This window comes from Colobus angolensis, unplaced genomic scaffold (assembly GCF_000951035.1).
Source record: "Colobus angolensis palliatus isolate OR3802 unplaced genomic scaffold, Cang.pa_1.0 Scaffold123, whole genome shotgun sequence".
Taxonomy (NCBI): domain Eukaryota; kingdom Metazoa; phylum Chordata; class Mammalia; order Primates; family Cercopithecidae; genus Colobus; species Colobus angolensis.
The window spans coordinates 9,293,836-9,305,552 of NW_012113475.1; the positions used below are offsets into that span (position 1 = coordinate 9,293,836).

Sequence of the window (11,717 nt, forward strand, 5' to 3'; positions counted from 1 at the left end):
ATTTCTCTTCTTGCTTCATTTCATTCATTTGATCCTCAATCGCTGATACTCTTTCTTCCAGTTGATCGAGTCAGTTACTGAAGCTTGTGCATTTGTCACGTATTTCTCGTGTCATGGTTTTTACCTCTGTTAGTTCGTTTATGGCCTTCTCTGCATTGATTATTCTAGTTATCCATTCTTCCATTCTTTTTTCAAGATTTTTAGTTTCTTTGTGCTGGGTACGTAATTCTTCCTTTAGCTCTGAGAAGTTTGATGGACTTAAGCCTTCTTCTCTCAACTCATCAAAGTCATTCTCCGTCCAGCTTTGATCCATTGCTGGCAATGAGCTGTGTTCCTTCTGCGGGGGAGACGCACTCTTATTTTTTGAATTTCCAGCTTTTCTGCCCTGCTTTTTCCCCATCTTTGTGGTTTTATCTGCCTCTGGTCTTCGATGATGGTGATGTACTGATGGGGTTTTGGTGTGGGTGTCCTTTCTGTTAGTTTTCCTTCTAACAGAACCCTCAGCTGTAGGTCTGTTGGAGATTGCTTGAGGTCCACTCTAGACCTTGTTTGCCTGGGTATCAGCAGTGGAGGTTGCAGAAGATAAAATATTGCTGAACAGTGAGTGTTCCTGTCTGATTCTTGCTCTGGAAGCTTCGTCTCAGGGGTGTACCCCACTGTGTGAGGTGTGGGATGTTGGTCTTCACCTAGTGGGGGATGTCTCCCAGTTAGGCTACTCAGGGGTCAGGGACCGACCTGAGTAGGCAGTCTGTCCATTCTCAGATCTCAATCTCCATGTTGGCAGATCCACTGCTCTCTTCAAAGCTGTCAGACAGGGTCATTTGCATCTGAAGAGGTTTCAGCTGCTTTTTGTTTAGCTATCCCCTGTCCCCAGAGGTGGAGTCTACAGAGACAGGCAGGCCTCCTTGAGTTGCTGTGGGCTCCACCCAGTTTGAGCTTCCTGGAGGCTATGTTTACCTCAGCAATGGCAGGCGCCCCTTCCCCAGCATTGCTGCTGCCTTGCAGTTAGATCGCAGACCCCTGTGCTAGCAATGAGGGAGGCTCCGTGCACGTGGGACCCTCCAGGCCAGGTATGGAATATAATCTCCTGGTGTGCCATTTTCTAAGACCCTTGGTAAAGCACAGTATTAGGGTAGGAGCTACTGATTTTCCAGGTGTTATGTGTCTCAGTTCCCCTGGCTAGGAAAAGGGATTCCCTTCCCCCTTGTGCTTCCCAGGTGAAACGATGTCTCGCCCTGCTTCAGCTCTTGCTGGTCGGGCTGCACCAGCTGACCAGCACTGATTGTCTGGCACTCCCCAGTAAGATTAACCCGGTACCTCAGTTGAAAATGCAGAAATCACCTGCAGTCTTCTGTGTCACTTACGCTCAGAGGTAGAGCCTGGAGCTGTTCCTATTTGGCTATCTTGCTCTGGGTCCTAAAATTCTTAACAAAATACTAGCTAACAAAATCCAACAACATATCAAAAAGATAATCCACCATGATCACGTGGGTTTCACACCAGGGATGCAGGGATGGTTTGATATACTCAAGTCAATAAAGGTGATATACCACATAAACATAATTAAAAACAAAAATCACATGATCATTTCACTAGATGCAGAAAAAGCATTTGACAAAATCCAGCATCCCTTGATTAAAACTCTCAGCAAAATCAGCATACAAGGGACATACCTCAATGTAATGAAAACCATGTCTTACAAAGCCACAGCCAATATAATATTGAACGGGGAAAAGTTGAAAGCCTTCCCTCTGAGTACTAGAACAAGAGAAGGATGCCCACTCTCACCACTCCTCTTCAACATAGCACTGGAAGGCTTAGTCACAGCAATCAGACAAGAGAAAGAAATAAAGGGCATCCAAATCAGTGTAGAGGAAGTCAAACTGTCACTGTTTGCTGACTATATGATCATTTACCTCAAAAACTCTAAAGACTGCTCCAGAAAGCTCCTAGAACTCATAAAAGAATTCAGCAACAGGATTAATGTCCAAAAATCAGTAGCTCTTCAACACACTAACAGTGGCCAAGTGGAGAATCAAATGAAGAACTCAATCCCTTTCACAGCAGCTGCAAAAAAATAAATAAATAAAAATAGAAGAAACAGAAATATACATAACCAAGGAGGCAAAAGACCTCTCAAGGAAAACTGCAGAACACTGCTGAAGGAAATCATAGACATTATAAACAAATGGAAACATATCCCATGCTCATGGATGGATAGAATCAATGTTGTAAAAATAACCATAGTGACAAAAGCAATCTACAAATTCAATGCAATCCCCATCAAAATACCACCATCATTCTTCACAGAATTATAAAAAAAAAAATTTTTTGGAGCCTGCATAGCCAAAGCAAGACTAAGCAAAAGGAACAAACCTGGAGGCATCACACTACCTGATTTCAAACTATACTTTAAGGTCATAGTCACCAAAACAGCTTGTTACTGGTATTAAAATGGGCACACAGACCAATGGAACAGAATAGAGAACTCAGAAGTAAACCCAAATACTTACAGCCATCTTATCTTCAGCAAAGCAAACAAAAACATAAAGCAGTGAAAAGACACCCTTTTCAATAAATAGTGCTAGGATAATTGCCTAGCCATATGTAGGAGAATGAAAATGAATCCTCATCTCTAACCTTACACAAAAATCAACTCACGATTGATTAAGGACTTAAATTTGAGACATGAAACTAAAAATTCTAGAAGATTATAGACATTGGCTTAGGCAAGGATTTTATGACCAAGAACCCCAAAGCAAATGCAATAAAAAAGAGTAAATATTGGAACTTAATTAAACTAAAGAGCTTTTGCATGGCAAAAGAACAGTCACCAGAGTAAACAGACAACCGACAGAGTGGGAGAAAATTTTCACAATCTATACATCTGACAAAGGACTAATATTCAGAGTCTACAATTAACTCAAACAAATCAGCAAGAAAAAAAAATCCCATCAAAAAGTGGGCTAAAAACACGAATAGATAATTCCCAAAAGAAGATGTACAATGACCACCACACATGAAAAGATGTTCAACATTGCTAATGATCAGGGAAATGCATATCAAAACCACACTGTGATACCACCTACTCCTGCAAGAATGACCATAATAAAAAAATCAAAAAACAGTAGATGCTGGAGTGGATGCAGTGAACAGGGAACACTTCTACACTGCTGTTTTGAATGTAAATTAGTACAGCCACAATGGAAAACAGTGTGGAGACTCCTTAAAGAACTATAAGTAGAACTAGCCTTTGATCCAGCAATCCCACTACTGAGTGTCTGCCCTGAAGAAAAGAAGTCATTATATGAAAAAGATACTTGCACACACATGTTTATAGCAGCACAATTCACAATTGCAAAATCATGGAACCAATCCAAATGCCCATCAATCAATGAGTGGATAAAGAAACTGTGGTATATATATACACAATGGAATACCACTCAGTCATAAAAAAGAATGAATTAACAGCATTTTCTGTGACCTGGATGAGACTGGAGACTATTATTCTAAGTAAAGCAATTCAGGAATGGAAAACCAAACACTGTATGTTCTCACTGATATGTGGGAGCTAAGCTATGAGGATGCAAAGGCATAAGAATGATACAATGGACTTTGGGGACTTGGGAGGAAGGGTGAGAGTGGGGGGAGGGATAAAAGACTACAAATAAGGTGCAGTGTATACTGATATAACCAAATACCATCTGTCTATATGCCAATAACCTATGGAAAAAAAACCCAGACCAAGAAGACTACATATGGTATCATTTCATTTAAATGAACTTCTAGAAAAGGAAAAATTTAACTACAAAACCAGAATAGTGGTTGTTACAGGTAAGGGGTCACAGAAAGGAAACTTATAGTAAAGAGGTGACGAAAATGATCTACTACACAATATAACTATCAAAATTCATCAAATTGAACCTTTAAATTTAGTTTTAAAAATTGTATATAAAACATGTCAGTAAAGCTGACTAAAAAACAAACTAAATTAATTCTTTGATATTTATGTCTATTGAAGAAATGAAAACTACTATTAGAAAAAATATATTTTATTATTTCCAATACACCATTTTTTTTTTACATTTTAACATCTCTAAAATTAGAATGCATCTTATACTTCATGGTTTCTTAAACTCAGAATATTTTTCTTTCTTGATACTATGTAAAATTAGGCTTTTCACACTTGATGGTATATTAGATTCAATAAAATATAGCAATACTAATAGTTGGATTAAGTTTACTATGTCATATTTATACCATCCATGCTTAAGAATTGAATACTTTGGGCTATATTCAAAACTGCACTATTCCATTAATGGTACAGAAAAACACAAAACTTATAAATGACTTAGAAAAAAAGCTATAAATGAGTAAAATGCACCAATTTATATGAAAATGTATTGTTTATTAGAAAAAGTTCATACAAAGTAATTTGCAACTTATTTTAATTATATAGTATTTCAAAATTGGAGAAAATACAGGTATAATATAAAAGAAACCTATGTATTTACCACCCATAATTATCAAAATTCCATCACAATTGCATCCCCTCCCCTCTTTCTTTCTTCCACAAAAATAACTACAATTCTGAAGTTGTTACGTATTCTTCACACTTGTGTTCTTATAGTTTGTATTCAAGAAATAACTAAGTATGGGCCTTAATAAAATGGAATATAATCTAATCATCAAGATAAATGAACTAAATCTACATTTATCTACAGAGATTATTCTTGAAAACTTATCTTAAGAGAAAACTCAAGTAATGAATGTATAATAATAATAATAACAAAGTATTTCAGGCTATTTTCTATGTGCTAGACATTGTTCTAAGCATTTTAAATATATTAATTTAATCTCAAGAAAAGCCCTAAGAGTTATCCCAGTTTACAGATGAGCAAATGAGGAACAGAAAGATTAAGTATTTTGCTGAAGATCAAACAGTTAGTAATTTATTTACATGCAATCTGTCCCTAAAATAAGCTCTTACCCACTCTATCATGTGTAAATATAGCATTGTTCTTAACTGCTCTAGCAAATAGACAAAACAGAAATTTATGTCTCACTCAAACAGTAGTGAAGAATCAATGTTTCTGGCCAGCAAGGTAAAGGAGGTGAGAGGAGTGGGTAAGTAGGCAGTCTTTCAGAAACCCAGACTCATAGCAAATCAGCCATTTTCTTTTTTTTTTTTTTTTGAGATGGAGTCTTGCTCTGTTGCCCAGGCTGGAGTGCAGTGGCTGGATCTCAGCTCACTGAAAGCTTCGCCTCCCGGGTTCCCGCCATTCTCCTGTCTCAGCCTCCCGAGTAGCTGGGACTACAGGCGCCCGCCACCTCCCCCGGCTAGTATTTTGTATTTTTTATTAGAGACGGGGTTTTACCGTGTTAGCCAGGATGGTCTCAATCTCCTGACCTCGTGATCCGCCCGTCTTGGCCTCCCAAAGTGCTGGGATTACAGGCTTGAGCCACCGCGCCTGGCCAAATCAGCCATTTTCAAAAAGTGGTTTCCAAGATCTCTGGCAATCCCAGTTGAACAGAAAGAGAAAATACATAGAGGACAAAACAAATAATGTTTAAGAATCAGGCCTGGAAGTGACAGACATCATTTCCACTCACATTGCAATAACTAGAATTCAGTTGTTCATCTATGGTAACTATATGATAGTCAAGAAAACATGGTCTAGCTGATGGTAAGTCAGAAACTGTGATGGGTCTGAGATGTTACCCTACTTTCACATTTATATATTGATAAATAGATAGATAGATGGTGATATTGTTTGCCTGTGTCCCTACCCAAATCTTATCTTGAATTGTAACTCCCACAATTCCCACAGTTCATGGGAGGAACCCAGTGGGAGGTAATTGAATCATGGGGGTGAGTCTTTCCCATGCTGTTCTCATGATAGTGAATAAGTCTCACTAGATCTGATGGCTTGAAAAACAAGAATTTCCCTGCACGAGCTTTCTCTCTTTGCCTGCTGCCATCCATGTAAAACGTGACTTCCACCTCCTTGCCTTTCAGCATGATTGTGAGGCCTCCACACCCATTTGGAACTGTAAGTCCATTAGACCTCTTTCTTTTATAAACTGCCCAGTCTCAGGTATGTGTTTACTGGCATTGTGAAAACAGACTAATACAGATGGACAGAAAGAGAGACAGATAAATAGATAATAGTAGATATATCAAACATCTGGAACAGAAATCAGAGCTTTATTTTCTTACAATAACAGCAGCCAGAGTAACATTGTAGCACTGGTCCCCCAAGGCTAGTACCACCTAGGTGACCAGATGAGAGGCCACGTATAGTCAAATAGATAGTTCCACACATATGAAAGATGGTACCGTGGGAGAGAGACTCTGAAAATATGGATCTAGGGGCTTATATAGTAGAGGGACAGTTGTCCCTCCTTCCCTCTTAAATTAAGCGAGGAAAACCTTTTATTCCTAATGTAAGCATATTCACATTGGGAAGAAAAGGGAAAGAATTTTGAGTTCTTATACTTTGAGTGTAAATATGCTTCTAGAGGGAAAATAACACTAGAATCTCTGAGTTTACTACTCAGGGTTTTCTCTTCATTTGAAATGTAAACATACAGGGAAATAATTCTCTTATTTCCTTCAAAGGTCTCTTTCTGAAGAGCGTGAAGGTCCCTACCCCAGAATGTAACTGTTTGGCTCTGGGTAAATTAGGAGAACTCTTAATCTCTAGATGGGATCAACTGACTACAATTAAGGAGACAAAAGACTGTAGATCTAGTATCCATACTATATGAAGAGAACATTTTTTTCTGGGGGAAATAAAGCAAACATTATCTCATAGTGTATCAATTTCTGTAGTTTAGATGGTCAGGACCTCATAGGAACACCAAGAAATCCAGGGAAGATTCCTTTTCCTACAGCTGTGTTAGCTCAAGAAGGATAGATTTCAATGCCAGCTAGTATAGTATTATCTAGACATATAATTTGTAAATTTTTTACAAATACAATCCAGTATTACACATTGGTTATGGTTACATAAATATGATAGTGATGTTATTGATATTCTCACTCCTCCTCTCATTATTCTAATTTATGACAGGCTGATTTCCACATTTTCTACCCTCATCATTCTACATAAACTGTTCTTGCTAAGACCACCAATAGTTCTCTACTTGGCAAAGCCAATGAGTTCTTTCAGTCTTCATTCTACTTAACCTCTCTTCAGCCATTGGCAATATTAATTATTCCCTCTCTCTCTTCTTAATTTCCATGCCATTACTTATATTCTACTATTCTGTGTGCCACTTTATTAGATTCTCTTCCTCCGTCCCTCCCAAAAATGATAGCCATTCTCAGCCTCTATCTGTACATTTCCACTAAGTAATTGGTTACATTATAGAGACACTAGGATAACTTTTTTAAAACTCAGTGAAGGAGTACTTGCTTCCATGTATCTCCTGGTTTCACTGTTATAATTGAAGTAATAACACAAAACAGCTCACAAAGTACTGTCTGCATGTATAGGTTAGTATCAAACAGGCAACATATGCAGCATGAAATCTAAAAACTAACATGCCAATTTCCGCTGCCCTTTTTCTGTGTTCCTAACCTTTAATATCTCTAAACATCTCTCCTTCAAAGAGCTTAGATTTAGGACTTCCCGTATCCTTTCCCTTTTCTGATGTTGAAGTTCTCATTTCTGAAACACCAGTCATTGGCAAAAAGCACATAATTAAACCTATTAAAAGGCAAGTAAATACGTAGCTAAACCCATTTACAGCATAAGGAATTTAGTTAATATGACCTCAGTTTACTTGGCAAATGCATTCTTCTATTCTCTTTCTGATTCACTAACTTGCAATTTTTTGGATTATTTTTTCCAAATTTTTATACTTAGGATTATTGTATTTCTTAACATATTCTAACTTTGGTGAGGTGTTAACCTCATCTTGGCTGAGACCTAAGTCCACCATTTCAAATTCTGGCAGAAAATTTTCTTTTAAAGTTACTCCAAACCCATACTCACTGAAATGGAGTAACTTTAAAAGAAAGTTACTCCACAGAAAGCCCACATATTGGCAATCTTGGGCTTTTTTACCCAAGGAGAAAACAGCTTATCAGCTTCTTATTTTTCCTCTTTAAAAAACAAAAGATGTTAAACAAATTTCCAGTTTCTTCTTACCTCAGTCCCCTAACAGAATTAGATGACCTAACTCAAAGAACTTATTCCTTTTTAAAGTTATCAAACATTTATTTGGTAAAATTTGGGCACCAAATGCTTTGTACTTGGTGCCAGAGTTACAGAAATGCAGAAGACATGGGAGAGAGTATCAAAAAGAGTCACTGGACAGAAGCTATACGTAGAAAGAAATGGCCTCTCAGAGGAGATAAAGCATCAGCTGAATCTTTGAATAATAAACAGGCATTATATTAGTTTATATGAAGAAGGGATAGGAGAATGCTTAGCATGAAAGCAAGAGTACATGCTAATGCACAGAGACTTAAGAAGGCATGATGCCCTTAACTAAAGATTTTAACTTATAGCTAAAGAGTGGTGCAAGTGTAAGGAAGCAAGTCAGACAGGTAGGCAAAAGAAAGCATACAATACTCTCTGTATAATGTGAAAACAAGTGTGAAATTTATTCTGAAAGCACAGAAAACCTAATGGACAATTTGAGAAGAAAAGTAACATGATCAGGTTTGCAAAGAACTCTTGAGTGGCAATGATGAAGATGAACTCAATGGGGCAATGATAATGAAAGCAAGCAATTAAAAGGCAAGAGGACAGTGAAGAGAATAAATGATGCCCTAGGATAAATGGGTAAAAGTTGTACCAACTTTATCATTGCATGTAAAGAATACTTTCATGACTAGTTGCCAATAAAGTACAATTTACAATGCTATAGCGATTTCCTCTTTAAAGCACTCAGTGCACACCTAGATGGTCATCTGGTAAAAATGGTGCTGAATATAGGGTAGATACAAATCTAAAAAATATTTACATTAAAAATTTTCCCTGGTGCCAAAGGGAAAGAGAACTCCTTTCCCAACCATCAAAGAACTACTTGTCTTCTATTAGAACACCTGAAATTGTAAAAGTTTTTCTCTGTCTCTTTGAGATATATGCAAATCTTTTTAAAATTCAATGAGCCTCTTGCCAGTTTTGATCCCAGGAATGTCTTATATGGGGAACTCTGAAAACATTTTTTGAAATATAAACATCAAGGAGGGGGGCACTCTTTCTCTCAGACTCCTCAGAAGTTTAAGCCTAGATATTTGACTCCAAGATGTAACTTCCTATTTTTTGAAAACAGGTAAGTTTAATTTTTCCTTTGAATGGAAACATTTAAACATACAATTCAACATGTATGTGATGGATTGCATCAGCTTGGCTATCGAAGAGTTAGATTCTTTTATTCTTTGCCATCTCTTTAGGGATCGCCTAGAATGTGAATTGTAGTCAGTTTAATGTTCATTCAATGATAAAAACTGGCTTTTTTTTTCTATATTTGTGAGGAGAAATTTGGGGGTTGGTAGATTTTATATTTTATTATATTTCCACAAGAAGAAGAGATTCTTGCAATGTATAGGATACTAAATTGAATAACTTATGAGACTATATCATTATAACACCCAATGAGGTTAGAAGTTCAAATATCTATACTAATGTATTGTATTATATATTTTGGAAGATTGTATTTCTAAGATGGATACACCAAAATCTCCCATTCCTAATCTTCTCCTGAAATGTGACCTTAGCACTCTCCAGTCAAGAGGTAGAGTCTGCTTTTCCCTTTGAATCTAGAATGCCCTCAGGGACTGTTTTGACAAAGAACACGGCAAAAGTAATGTCCTGAGATTTCTGATCCCAGGCCTTAAGAAGGCCTGAAGACATCAATTTTTCAGTTCTCAGTAGTACTGAGTCATCCTATAATATGTCTAGCTACTTTGCAGGACAGGCCACCTAGAGACCAAGAGACATTTAGTCTGTATAGAAAGAGTAAAACATCAGTTATTACAGCCTCCAAACTGAACAGTGAAACACAGGCACAAGAATAACACTGGTAAGACCCTGAGGAAAAAGCAAAACAAAACAGAACCCAGCCCAGTCCTTATTGAGGAAGTGTATACAAATAAACTGATTATTGTTACTGTTTGAAGTTACCAACTTTTGATGTGGTTTGTAGTGCAGCAATGGATAACTAAAACATAATTCATATCTGGAAGTGGGATGCCGCTGTAATAGAAACCTAAAACATGTAGCATTGACTTTGGGAATTGTTAGTGGGACTAGGTCTAAAGTTACCCAAGGAGAATATTAGTGGAGTTTTAAGGGAAGTGAGAAAACTGCTATTGTATGCAACAGAGAAAATTATAGAAAAAAAAGGATATACAAGTTATTATTTGCTGCTAGTACAGCAAAATTATCAAAAGTGTGGCCAGGAATAACATGGAATATGAAAAGTGTACCCAATGTACTTAGTTCTGGTTAAGATTTTTCATACAAAATGCTGTAAGTGCCAACTGTCTTATTTTAGATTTCCATGACCAAACATATAAGAAATGAGATGTACTAAAGGAGATGCTGTTCCATTTTCAAGCAGAATTTGGTGAAAATATTAAAAAGCCAGTATTTGCAGAGATCAAAGATGAAATTGTTTTTCCTCCTTGGTCACCCCGTAACAAACAACTACCTTATTGAAAAAGGACTCTTTGCAAAGATGGAATCCATAATGTTTCAGGAGTAAATATCAAATCAAAGGCCTACTGTGAAATCCTTTGGTAAGCTGTTAAACAGATTTAACAAGGTGCCCTATAGAACAGTTTAGCTGGACAAATGGGCTTCTATCAGTCCTAAGGAATTTCTCAATGACTCACCTTTGATTCAACACAAACAACTTTTAAGAAAATTGTCCCACAGAACCCTGAAGTATAGCAGAAACAGGGTTATCTCAAAGAGATTTGGGGGTATGAATTATGTCAAATGGAGTAAATTTATAATTTGGTATCTAGAAAACCCACAAGGTTTTGAAATAACTTATATGTCCATGAGCTGGAGAGACACAGACATTTTAAAATTAAAAAGTTGCCTTTTTGCCTCCAAATTCCTTCAGGCAGGTAGCATGCTGAGAAGCTTTTCAGTTGCACATAAATGCCTTCCTCACAGAAAATGAACATTTACTTAGTGGGCAGAGTGAAGAACAACAAAGAATTAATCCAGAGGAGCAGAACTGCCCCAATCAAAGAACTCACAAATTCATTTGCCTGGCTAAATTTTAGAATTGCTGTGGATCTGTGATGTTTATGTGCCTACAGCTCTGCTCTCTTTTACTTACATGTGTCTAGAAGTCATCTGGTCTTTGCCTTCACATTATATATTTGATAAATGGAGGGCAAATAAATTAACTTCCCTGTTTGCCTTTGGACTAAGAGAAGCTATGTCCAAGTAGCTGATCCTGAGATACCAGCCCTGGGAAGCATCACTCAGAAATTGATATGACTTAAATGATGAGATTATAGACTTCAAGCAAATGCTGTAATGGGATTCTAGTTTTGAGGAAGGAGTAAGGAATTTTTTGTGGGAGATACTTGAATATTTATGACCAGGAAGCAAACAGTGGTCAAAGATAGCTACAACAATATCTTTTATTCCACAAGCTTTTACACAATGTGACATTAGCATTTTGCCACCATAATAATTAAATGTACGGAATGATGCAACATTAAGAAAATATATATG

At 37.1% G+C, this 11,717-nt stretch overlaps 1 long non-coding RNA gene across 1 annotated transcript in view; it reads left to right on the forward strand.

Moving 5' to 3' along the window:
- The window catches only part of LOC105505177, a 50,087-nt gene extending 43,085 nt beyond the window's left edge, over nucleotides 1-7,002 (forward strand). The window contains exons 4-5 of the long non-coding RNA XR_001000707.1: nucleotides 6,623-6,661; nucleotides 6,841-7,002. This is a non-coding gene — a long non-coding RNA (uncharacterized LOC105505177). The remainder of the gene's footprint in view (nucleotides 1-6,622; nucleotides 6,662-6,840) is intronic.
- The last annotated feature ends 4,715 nt before the right edge of the window (nucleotides 7,003-11,717 follow it).